Source organism: Sparus aurata, chromosome 17 (assembly GCF_900880675.1).
Source record: "Sparus aurata chromosome 17, fSpaAur1.1, whole genome shotgun sequence".
Classification (NCBI taxonomy): Eukaryota; Metazoa; Chordata; class Actinopteri; order Spariformes; family Sparidae; genus Sparus; species Sparus aurata.
The window spans coordinates 5,265,390-5,277,972 of record NC_044203.1 but is presented as its reverse complement, the minus strand read 5'-3'; positions in this window follow the sequence as shown (position 1 = coordinate 5,277,972).

Sequence of the window (12,583 nt, the reverse complement as noted above, 5' to 3'; positions counted from 1 at the left end):
GCTGCGGCACGTTTTCATAAGATGGTTGAGCCTGCTGCCATCTCTGGACAGAATCCTGAAGTGCTGGACAGCCCTGACCAGCTACTTCCAGAGTCTGGGTGAAGAGAAACGCCCCCAGGTTTTGTGGAAATTCTTCAGAGAGGAAGGGACTGAAGTTGCCAAGGTTTTTTTTTTTTTTTCTCAGTCACATTCTTAGTGTGTTTTCAGACTGCATTGAAACACTTGAGGCCAAATAATTAAGCATCACCTCTGTGTTTTGGTACTGGCTGAACTGAAAGGAAAACTGGAGAGAAGGCTCCAGGCTTGGCTTAGCTGTGAACAACAAACTGAAGCAGATGACTCCTCATCAGGCTGGGAAGTGTAAGGCTGATTTCCTTGCATTCTATAAAAGAGCCAAGAAATATGTGAGTGAAAGATATGACTTCTCTGAGAACAGCTTTCATAAGCCTTTTTTAGATAGAAAAGGCGGCACATTTGCTCCAAGGTTAGGGCAGCAATGTGCCGCCTTGTCTTTCTAAAATGGAGGCATAATATTCCTCCTTTTCCAAAAGCCGCCACTGAGGTAGCGAAAACATGCGACGTGACGTGAAGCACGAGGTTGGGCTGTGAACAGTGACAACGAATTTGTCTTCAAAATAAGAGCTTTACATTGCTCCCCATTGGAGTTTAGAACTGGGTTCTTAGGGGGGCTTTTAATTTTAAATTAGCGACCGCTCCTAGCTTGCCATTACAACAACAAGCGGACAACGAAGACAGCTGCAGAGACCCAGGAGACGCTAGCATCTCCTGGGTCTCAGTGGCTGTCCAGTTGTTCATCTTAAAGCGAAACTCTCACCAAAAAGCAACCGAGGCTTTATTTGGGATTGAATATGAGTCAAACCTTCGTGTGAAAGCATAATTACTACGAAAGAGGCACTTTTAAGATTTACCGTAGTTTCGGTTTTGGGCAAGTTAATTTTGAACGGGAGTGCTCGGGGCAGGATACGCTAGCATCAAAATCGCTATTTTTAGAACACTAAGAAGGCTTGACAAAACATGAAACTTTGCTCGTAGCATCACTAGGGTTTCTACTCATGAACAAGAGCATTGAGAACATTGTTTGTGTACACAGAGTTTATGAAAAAGAAGGTTTTTGAACTACTCATGTCAGCTGCTTCTTTTTCATAAACTCTGTGTACACAAACAATGGGCCTCATTCACCAATATCTTCTTAAGAATCTTCTTAGATTCTTTCTTAAGTTGTTCTTAAGAGGTTCCTTAAGAAAACCCTACGTCAGATTCACCAACTCGTTCGTAAGCCTCAGAATTGTTCGCAGCTGTGTTCTTACATTGATGAAAGCCGCAGGAGCAATATATATGCCATTGTTTTGCGGGCCTTGGATAGAGAAATGCCACGTATAAATAGGGTGGGGGGGTTACTAATTGATGGCATGTTTCCAATTTTCTTGATTTATCTTAAATCATTGGCACATTTAATTTATTTTAGAATTTAAATTCTTTGTAAATTACCAAAAATATGAAATAAATAAATAAATCAATAAATATGACAGAATTATCACTGTAATATTGCATTTTATGGAACTACACAAGAGAAGAAAACACAACCATGCCAACATTTCGGCACTGAAATGTGCATAAGAGTACTGAGTGTTCGTAGGATTTGTTCTTGCCTAAGAAAAAATCCTAGATAAGAAAAAATTCATGAATGCCACAATCTTCGTAAAATCTTCGGAAGTGGGACTTAAGAACAAATTTGTTCGTAGGAACGGTTCATGAATGAGGCCCAATGTTCTCAATGCTCTTGTTCATGAGTAGAGACCCTGGTGATACTAAGCAAAGTTTCATGTTGTGTCGAGCCTTCTTAGTGTTCTAAAAATAGCGATTTTGATGCTTGCGTGTCGTGCCCCGAGCACTCCCGTTCAAAATTAACGTGCCCAAAACCGAAACTACGGTAAATCTTAAAAGTGCCTCTTTCGTCGTAACTATGCTTTCACACGAAGGTTTGACTCATATTCAATCCCAAATAAAGCCTTGGTTGCTTTTTGGCGAGAGTTTTGCTTTAATGTCCGCGGGTGAAGTGATGAACTGACTGCTGTGATTATCTGTTTCTTGGTTTTAAAACTCCCCGGCTGTGGGTGCACAACAGTGCCCATCTCACGCAGAGGCCGGCACATTGACGCCTCATATTTAGATAGCAGTCGAGGCGGAAATAAGTGTACCCTCTGAGGCGGCAAATCGGCAGACCAAAACAGACCCCCAATTTGCCGGCCTCTATCTAAAACCGCGGACCTAGCCGCCAAAAGGATGGGGAAATTGGCAGCTTACTGACGTGTCTAAAAACGGCTATAGTAAAGTGTAAAAGCTTAGCCTGAACAGTACTGTGTCGTTTGAAGAGTGCTCTGATGCTGTCCAGGCCTGCAATCGGAAAGACATTGATCTAGATAAACTCTATGAGGAATATGGCATGGTGGAAGCTGAACTCGGTTCTCCAGAAATGGAAGGTTGCCACAGTGAGGAGCGAAAGATTCTGAGGAAGGTCACTGCCTTCATCTTCTCCATCCCATGTAGCAATGCACACACAGAGCGTGTATTTTCAATGATGACCACAGCCTGGAGAAATGAGAGAAATCTACTGGAAGTGAACAGTGTCAAGGCAGAGCTGCAGATTTCCATCAATTTCACAGACCAGTGCACAGAGATATATTAGAAATTCCATGCAAACAAGAAACTGCCAGTCCCAAGAGGCCAGACCTCCCTTTTACCATCAGATTCTCTATTAGCCTCTACCCAGCCTCCAACTAGACTCCTACCAGCCTCTACCCTGACTCAACCAGCCTCTACCCAGCCTCCAACTAGCCTCCTACCTTGCCTTGCCTCTAACAAGTCTCTGTGAAGCAAAATGAGGACTCACAGTCACAGATGGACTCAGATACTCATATGTATAGGCAAAGCCTAGGCATAGCCTATAGCCTATTGTCATGAGCTGTATCTTGTTATTAGATATGTGGTATGTGTGTGCACCTTTATGTATTCTTGTGGAAAAACATATTAAAATTTAATTTGGATCATATCAAACAAATCTCTGCTTGCACGTCCCTGTGTATGCAAAGTGTCCTCTTTTTTGATGTGAAAGATATGGTCACCCTACCTTGACCCAGCTGGAAAAGACCCCAGTCTCTTCCGGCCAGCCCGGCCAGCCCAAGTCAGTCAGTGATCAGATAGCAACTGTTGCCAACTCCTTATTTGCTTAATTGTCCATGTGCATGTAATTGAAATGGATGCTGTAGGAGAGAGGAATAACATGGTGGGAGAGACAAAAAGTGAGTAAATAACACCCTTAAAGCTGCAGTCTGGAGTTTTGAGAAAAAAGGGCTAAATTTGAATGATACAGCTCCCAGGTCCCTCCCTCTTCCTTCTCTGCAGCACTGCCTTCTAAGCCCCTCCCCACAGAGGAGCCTGCTGTGCACGAGCAGGCTTGTAACCACGGTAACAGAGGACGCCAGATAACTAAGACGGCGCATTCAAATTAACAACGACAACATAAGCCCTGATTGTTCTATTTCTGATCAATACAACTAAATTACAATGACGAGTGCCTCATGCCGAGTCACTGTAGTAACCCAGGTAACAAACAATATTCCACACATCGCGGTAGGTGGAGTTACCAGCTAATTATTAAGGTAATCATTATCACCACGCTGCCTTTCTGAAGCATGAGTAACATTTCTCTAAACCAATTCAACCACTTCTGAGTGTACTGACCACAAACTAACGTTATAACTGCCACTTGAAAAACACCTTTGCTAACCAGTAGCCATGAAGACAAAGCTAAACACCGGAGTTAGCATACAAGCTTACATGCTAGATTTAGCAACAAGCTACGTAGCTCGACTGCAACATCATACAGCCATATGCACTATGGCTAGTATGACTGTGACTGCCACCATAGCCCTGGGGTTAAAACATAGAGTGAAACATACTGTATATCAAGCAGGGGTCCTTACTTGTCCAGCAGAAACTAACTCTGTGTCACTCTTGAGTCCTTACAAATCCTTCAGCTCCCTCCATCTCTGAAATGACTCTCTTATATTTCTCCCAATTTTCTCTGTAACTCGGACCAGTTCTTTGTTTTTACACTGCTTTTCTTCATCAGTCTTCTTATTTCTTCTCTTTGACGTGGGCAATGGTGGGGCATTTTTCGGCTCTGTTGTTGTTGTCTGTTCCCTGCCATTGTTAACAGTTTGGGCTGAAACGTATCTGACCATTTGAGAGCAGGCACCTGTGCGGAGAGGGGCGGCTGGCCGCAGTGTATGAACGAGAGTGATTGACACTTCTCAGACACTTGCTCTGATTGGTTGTATTGAGCCGGGAGCGGTGAAGTCTTGCAAATCAAATTACAGCCGCTGGATTGACCCACAGACAGCTGACCTGTATCCTATTCTACTGTCAGATCATAATGACAATTTAGGAAATATAACAAAGAATAGTTACAGACTACAGCTTTAACATATAATTACTCCTAATGAACTTATTTTAGTGCAGTTATCAGCTGGGCCAAGAGAGAGTGACAGACAGACAGACAGACAGGAGACAGACAGACAGGAGACACACATTGGACAGACAGACAGACAGGAGACACACATTGGACAGACAGACAGACAGACAGACAGACAGACAAGAGACACACATGAGACAGACAGACAGACAAGAGACACACATGAGACAGACAGAGAGACATGTACACACACACACACACAGCCATGCTTAAGCATGCACTCACATGCACACAAACGCACACACACAGTATATTTCCCAACATTTAAACTACATTTAATGATTATTTTTTCACTCATTCAATGTGCGGCTCGATCTGACTCAGTATGCTATTATTCAGTTTTCCAGAATATTAATGTTTCGCGTTGTAAGACGCGAACAGCTGCGAGACACTTCCCATAAGGAATGAATGGGATGAGGTAAAAAAACTCGCAACTCTGCGATGTTTTTCCAACATCTCCTGCTCTGGCATGCATTCACCTAGAAAAACTATTCAAACTTTAAAATGTAGGCACAAGTCCTGTGTATTTGAGCTGCATTTGAACTTTTTTCCTAAGATGTATAATGTTTGAACAGTGAGAGACTTTAAAAAACTCTCAGGAATGTTCTCTTTCAGTGATGCTCCCAGCCACAAACTTTACTCAAAAACACTGATATTTTCCAGAGTTGTAGCCACACTTGCCGTCTTTCTGCCAATGTGTCAACTTTATCGGTAGGATTTATGGTTTTGGATTTATCTTCCTCTAACCGACAAGAGTAGCTCAACAAATTGCTCAGAAAATGTCTCTTTCTGTGACGATCCTGGCCACAAATTAGGCCTGAAAACAGTGATATTTCCCACAGTTATAGCCACACTTGTCTTCTTTCTCCCAATGTGTCCACTTTATCGGTAGGATTTACGGTTTTTGAATTATCGACCGCTAACCGACAAGAGTAGGTCCCAACTGCCCTATGCACTCCAATGTAAATCGGGAGAAGGATTTTCAAAACTGCACCCTTTTTTAACTCGCTGCCATTTCCACATTTCTGAAGGTAGGACCACAAAAGTTGATGACTGTGTTCTTTAAGACCTTTCTGGCTCGATCGTGAAAAAAAATTGCCGATATCATGTGTGGTTTTGACTATATAGCACTAGTTTGACGTCCCCGATGTGAGGCAGAAATCACTCTCAAATCAGCTAATCATCTAACACACTTTAACCATTATAAACCTGGTTTTAACATGGCAAATAACCAAAGGAGTTGGTTAGTAAATATTCCCATGTCTCATATTGGATAGGTGTAGCCCAGAATAACTTCTTACAATTAGCCGTTTGCTAACACTGTAACCATTACTGTGACTCTGGGCGTCAAGTCTTTCACCACTCATTTCCCACTTGCACTTGATCAAAAATAGTCTCTTAACAATAGCTACTACATTACAGCTGTTTCCGTGAGGTTTTGACACATTACCAACCTGAAAAACAGTTGGAGAAGGATGACACAAGGAGACGGGCTTGTTTTGTCCGAGTCTTCCGTGGTTATGAGGAAAACAATGGAACATTTGCTCCTGACTACCCTTACCAGGGAAACTATTGTCTCACACTGCCCTGTACTGTCACAACTGGCTATATCAACTGAACTATTTTGGTCCAGGAAACTACATCACTCAAGAGAAAAACAACTATTTTCAAAAAAGAGACAATACGGGCACAATATCAAATCATGAAACACAGTAGTAAAACCAAATCTTTGTATTCACCAATGTGATCAATGCCAACCTCAGTTACACATGGAAGCTGTAGCTATACTGACCCCGAAGAAGGGTGCGGATTTCGTTCTGAAAAATATCCAAATGACAGAGGACTGATATGCACAACGAGGAGAATGGAGCTTTGTTTTGAAAGGTACGGCAGACATTGGAACTCTGGGGTGCTGTAACAATTGGATGGCAGGTGAAGTAAGTGGAAGTAGGAATGATTCTCAATGGGGTTAAGGTCTGGACTGTGTGGTGGCCAATCCATGTGTGAAAATGATATCTCATGCTCCTTGAACCAGTCTTTCACAATTTTAGACGGATGAATCGTAGCGTTGTCGTCTTGGAATATGTCTGTGTCATCAGGGAAGAAAAAAATCATCGATGGAAATACCTGGTCATTTAGTATATTCAGGTGGTGGAATGAGGTAGCTTACCTCATTTGGTGGGCAATTGAATCAACCCCAGATCATAACACTGCCCCTGAAGGCTTGTACGATAGTCAGTATGTTTACATGCACAGCTTAGTCGGATTACAGCCATAGTTCGACTAGACAACTGCAATTGTCTGAGTATACATGCCGGTGAGAAAATCGGATTATTGGCCGAAGCATGTCATACCCCGGTACAATAGGTGGCGCTGTACCCATTTCAACTAGTGGTAACACAGCCACCTCCGGCTGACATCTTTATGTCACCAGCAACAACAAACTGCCTCGGCATTTGAGAAAGATGGCGTACCAAGAGCGAGACGAAGCTACATCTTTGCACATTTCGTATATGGTGTACATGATAATTACACAAACTAGACGCACAATGGCGCTCTTTCTTACGCTGATTTAGGGGGAAAGACGTTGCCGTCCTTCTACTTCCGGCTCACAGCCCCAGGAAAAAAATCTCGCACCTGCGCAGAACGCAAAGTCCAATCCGATCCGATGAAACGTATACATGCAGGAGTAATGCGAATATCAATCGAATAATCTAGGTGTTTTAATTTGACTATGACAAATCCGATCCGGTCCAATTTTAGTCAGACTAAGGTGTATACATGCATCTTAAAGATCCGATCATAGTCAGACTAACCCAGTAATTCGGTTTTCTTGAGTGTCATGTAAACGCACTGAGTGACTACGCATAATGTGTGCATCAATTCATCCACCTTCATCCAGAGCAGACTTTAATCAGATACTGGATGACCACCTAGATCAGAGTAAAATTAGGACAGGCCATAGAGACATGACAGCAAGAATTATTTTACAAGAAGAACTGGTTTGATAGATATTTGGAAACTGACAAATCTTAAGCAAAGGGAATACACATTCTATGCTCACTCTCACAGAAGCATTCAAGGATAGATTTCATTGAACAGAGCAGAACATTTTTGTGGATTCAATTGTCTGTGTTTTTTAACAGTGACCATCAGCTGAAATTTATTTCTAAAAGAAATGTGTTTTGGAATGAAACTAATCAAAACTATGCTTTTCTCTGAGAGTTTTTGCTTGCCATGAGTGTTGTGAAAATCAGATCAGAAGCTATGCCAGTGTCTAAAACTTGTTCCCCTAACCTACTATCCACTTTCAATTTTAAATACCTTCCATAAGGTATGCAATTCCTAGGAATAGAACTGAATCCAAATATAAGAGTGATTTTCACTACTAATATGGAAACAGTGCTTGAAAAAAGTTAAATCTAAAAGTTAAAGTTAATCTGGATAACTGGAGTAAATTATGCCATCATGGGGAAAGCTGAGCACAATAAAGAGGGTTGTAGCTCCACAGACAAATTAACTAACTGGAATGATACTGTTATGCATCCTATTACGATTATTACAAAGACATTACAGCATGATAAAATGTTTTCTTTGGGATGGAAAAAAACATAGAATTCATATGGACAAGCTTTGCCAACCAAGGAGGGGAGGAGGTATGTCATTACCAAATATGAAATATTATAGTATCTCTTTGGTATGACCAACCCTATTAGACATTTGGGCAGGCCAGATATAGATTTGGACTCGATCCTCATTGGGCAATAACTTACCTATGCTTTAAACCCACTGAGGTTCTCACACAAACTTTTAAAAAAGGAGAACAAATTCGGGATAAATCCTATTCTAGCATATTCAAAAGCAGTTTGGCAAGAAGTACATCTAAAATGTAAGATCTCTCAACATACTCAAAATTATGCATCTTTACAGCAAAATCCTAAAATTGAGATAGGTAAACAGACTATAGACATTTTTGAAGAGGACAATTTTCTTGCCCTGGAAGGACATGGCCACTTCTGGAAATATTTACAGATTAGAAACTGTATTAAAGGGAAGGTTCACCTCCATCAGGATAAAAATCAAACAGTGTTATGCACAGCAACCAGCAGTGTTTCATAAAGCTTCGCATTGGTGTGAGATTTGTCCTTGGGTAAATAACAGTGGCTGGAATAATGTTTAGATGATCTTGGAAAAAGACCTTGGTTGAACATTTGTTAGAAAAACATGGGATGGGATTATTTCCAACTCTGGGGAATATATCAGAGAAGCCAGAGGCAAATTTAATCAGTAAAAGTATTCATCCATATTACTTTACTCCAACAGGACTTAATAGAATGTGTCTAACTAAAGACAATCTATGTTGGAAATGTAAAAAAGAATGAGGCACACACATTTGTGCACTATGGGAATGTTCCATAGTTCCTCCCTCTGGAAAAATGTTTCGGACTATGTGGGTAAATGGTTAGAACATGAACTTCCTAGATTATCCTTGGAGACAGATCTGTGATGCCACAACAAAATAAATCTGCTTTTAGAATAATAAAAACTGAATCATTACAATCTGACTTATTAAAGAAACTGACAGTCTGTTGTAGTACATTTGTAATCGTTGCCATATGTTAACACCCACTACATTATCGTTACCAAATATCTGCATTACTTGCATCAATGTCTGTCATGCTACCTTTATTATGTCATATATGTTTTGTTTTGTTTATTTTATTATTCCACCATCTTTCTATAATTGTTAAAGAATTTAATTTAAAAAATCAATTATATAAAAAAAACACTGATCAAAAAACTATATTTTAACTATACTTTATTCACACATCTGATCTTGATGAACCTATTATTCCGGTTGAAAATCTGTACTGAAGTGCATTGTATAATTTGTTGAGGACAAAATTACACGACAACAGTCAATGGAAACCAAATCAACAACCCATCGAGTGCTGGATTCAAAATCACACAGAAAATCAAATTAAAAAATTTCATATCACAGGCTGATCCAACTTGAGTGAAATTTTCCAAGGCAGCTCATAATGTGACTCAGTACTGTTTACGGCCCCTGTGTGCCTGTGTCAATGGCATCAATGCCGCCGTCATCCAGGAGCTGCCTACACACTCTGGCCACATGAGGCTGGGCATTCTCTTGCACCAGGAAGAACCCAGGGCCCCTGCACCAGCTTAAGGTCTGACAGTTGCTCTGAGGGTTTCACCCCAGTAACAGCAGTCAAGGTACTATTGTAACATGTTAGCATGTGTTCAGTGTGAACCTGCTTTCATCTGTGAAAAAATGAAATGCCAATCAAGCTGCACAGTAGAGCCCTGCGCGGGACTGTTTTCTTCATCCCGCTCCTGCCCGCTCCCGCTGATTTTCTGACCATTACCGCCCGCACCCGCAACGTGTGTGTTACACTCCCGCCCGCTCCCGCAATGTGTATGTCCACTCCCACCCGCACCTGCAAAACTCTGAGAATTTATGCCCGCACAATAATAGAGATGCATTGATTTTGTGTCTTCTGTCCCGCAGGAGAAAACAGGTCATTTAATAGGCTATTAATAAAGAGACTCATGGGGTTGTTTGTTTTGTTTCCCTGGGCTGCGTGTCTTTTGACGCACTGGTCAGGAATAGCGCTCCTATTTTGTTGTTTTCATTTAGTTTTTAATGAAATAAAAGCTGTTTCATATTCTATTCTCCTCCTCTGTATTTTATTTATTTTTCTACCTTTATATATTCATGCATTGATTGAGGTTACGGTCTCTTTTCTAAGACAGACCTGAATAAGAAACAATAATGAGAACACAATCCCTTGTTTTAGCTTTTTTTCTACTTAATTTGTTGACTCCGTCATCCTGTCGCTCCCGCAGTGTTTGTTTTAGCCACCAGTTCCCGCCCACAGCAAAGTTCAAACCGCCCACTCCCGTGAGATTTGGTTTGGGTCCTGTGGGACCCTGCGGGACCCAATCCCAATGCAGCCCTCTACTGCACAGTGCTGGGCTGTCAGCACAGGTCAGTACATCATACAGTTTTGTCAGAAACATGCACACCAGTAGCCTGCTGGAGGGATCTTGTAGGGCTCCGGCAGTGCTCCTCCTACTCCTCCTTGGATAAAGGAGCAGTTACTGGTCCTGCAGCTGGGCTGATGTCCAGCTCTCCTTGTGTAACAGCCGGTCTGCTTTATTTTCTCCTCCATGCTCTTGAGACAATGAGGGAGACACATCAAACCTTCTTGCTACCAAACGAATGGATGTGCCATCCTGGAGCTGGACTACCTGCGAAACCTGATTGGGCTGCAGGTACTGCCTTATGCTATCAGTGGTAACAAGGACATGAGCAGAAAACAAAACTAGAGAACAATCAGTCAGAAAGGATAAGGAGAGAGCATTTGTCTGTGGCCACCACATGCAAAACCATTCCCCTTTTTTGGGGTTGTCTTGTTTTTGCCTCTCCATTGCACCTGGTTTCACTTTCAACTGCACCAAAGCAGGGGAAATTGATTCACATTCACTTGTGCAAAACAATGCAGGCCCATTTTAAAATATTTTAAGTGAGCACTGTAAAAGGTTTTGCCACAAACTCATCTGACTGTCTTCGCTCCTATATGATCTCTCATAGGTCCCTTTAAACAATATAATAAGAAGGTTAGCAATATAAATAGATTCCAATACATTGTCTATGATGTTGAACTATATCACGCCCTTCAACTGGACAACCCAGCAGTGGTGTCTCAGTGTTTGTTTTGAGTGCAGAGTCTCATTCTCAACAGTCTGTTCAACAGTATTTTCAAAAGTCTCAACAGTCAGCTCTTGAGCTAAAGGTTCATTTGGTGAGCTTCCCTGAGATTGCAGGCAAAATGTCCAAATCCAGGCCAAAGGATTCAGAGTGCTGCCCATTTTGTCATTCTTGATTACAGCACTGCCGTGGTAAAGAATAATCACACCATATACCAATTTCATCATCTTCTAAATTACATTCAGCATTCATTATGCTCTTCCCTTCTGGTGCTGAGGAGCAAGGAATTCCTATTTCTCTTAGAAAATACTCTACTCTTCTTGGGTCTGGGCACTGTGGAGTGGAGTACCATTTCAGGACAACATCCATCCTCCTTTTCCATGCAGTCCAAGGTTCCTCAACAAAACTCTGTCCTCAGAAGCAGGTGGATTGAAACAAACTCTTTGATGGCCTTTTCTCATTTCCTTAATTTTCCTTCTCTGCCATTCTCTCAACCAACTGATAGGAAACCTGAAGCTCACGTCTCATGTTTCCAACATACTCGTGTAAGACCTGGTGGATGTTCCATCGCTTGAGACTCCAAATGTCAAATCTACTGGCAACCTGGCTCCTCATCCAAACCTGAGAAAATATGTCAGTGTACAATTGTACGCATGAACCAGATGGATAATGTGCTTACTTAATCAACCAGTGTTCTGTTTGTTCTTTTGAACAACTCAGGCTGTTGATTGCCCTGGGACTGGTAGGGTGTTGTTCTGTTTTTGTGTTCAACAGTTCATAAATGAATCTACTTTAGGAGTCTCTGCCATAGTTTGAGTGCACACACTTAGATAACCCATAGTGGACAAAATATTGTTCCTAGAGCGCCTTAGCGATTGCTGATGCCTTCTGATCTCTTGAAGCGAAAGCTTCGGCATATTATTTATAGTGGTCAGTTACTATACGTTGCAGATATTTCTGGAGTCAGGTTGAAATGACAGAAATCCCATGCAGACGAGATCAGTGGGTCCGTAACCTTGGAGATGTGTAAGCTTAGCAGCATTTTACATTAATATTAAACCTGTCTCTCTGACCAGGCCATAGGTCTTGTTAAACCTCAGGTGTCCAGGCTGATCACGCAGAGACTGGGACACAGTTTACTTACACTTCTGTGGTAGCAACAACTGCTTTGGAAATGGCTTGTTGGGTAGCTTACTGACTTTGTACAGCACAGTGTCTTAAACCCTCAACTTTTCCCCTTCTTTCAGCAACATTGCTGTTGTTTTTAGTTTAGTTTAGTTTAGTTTATTTCA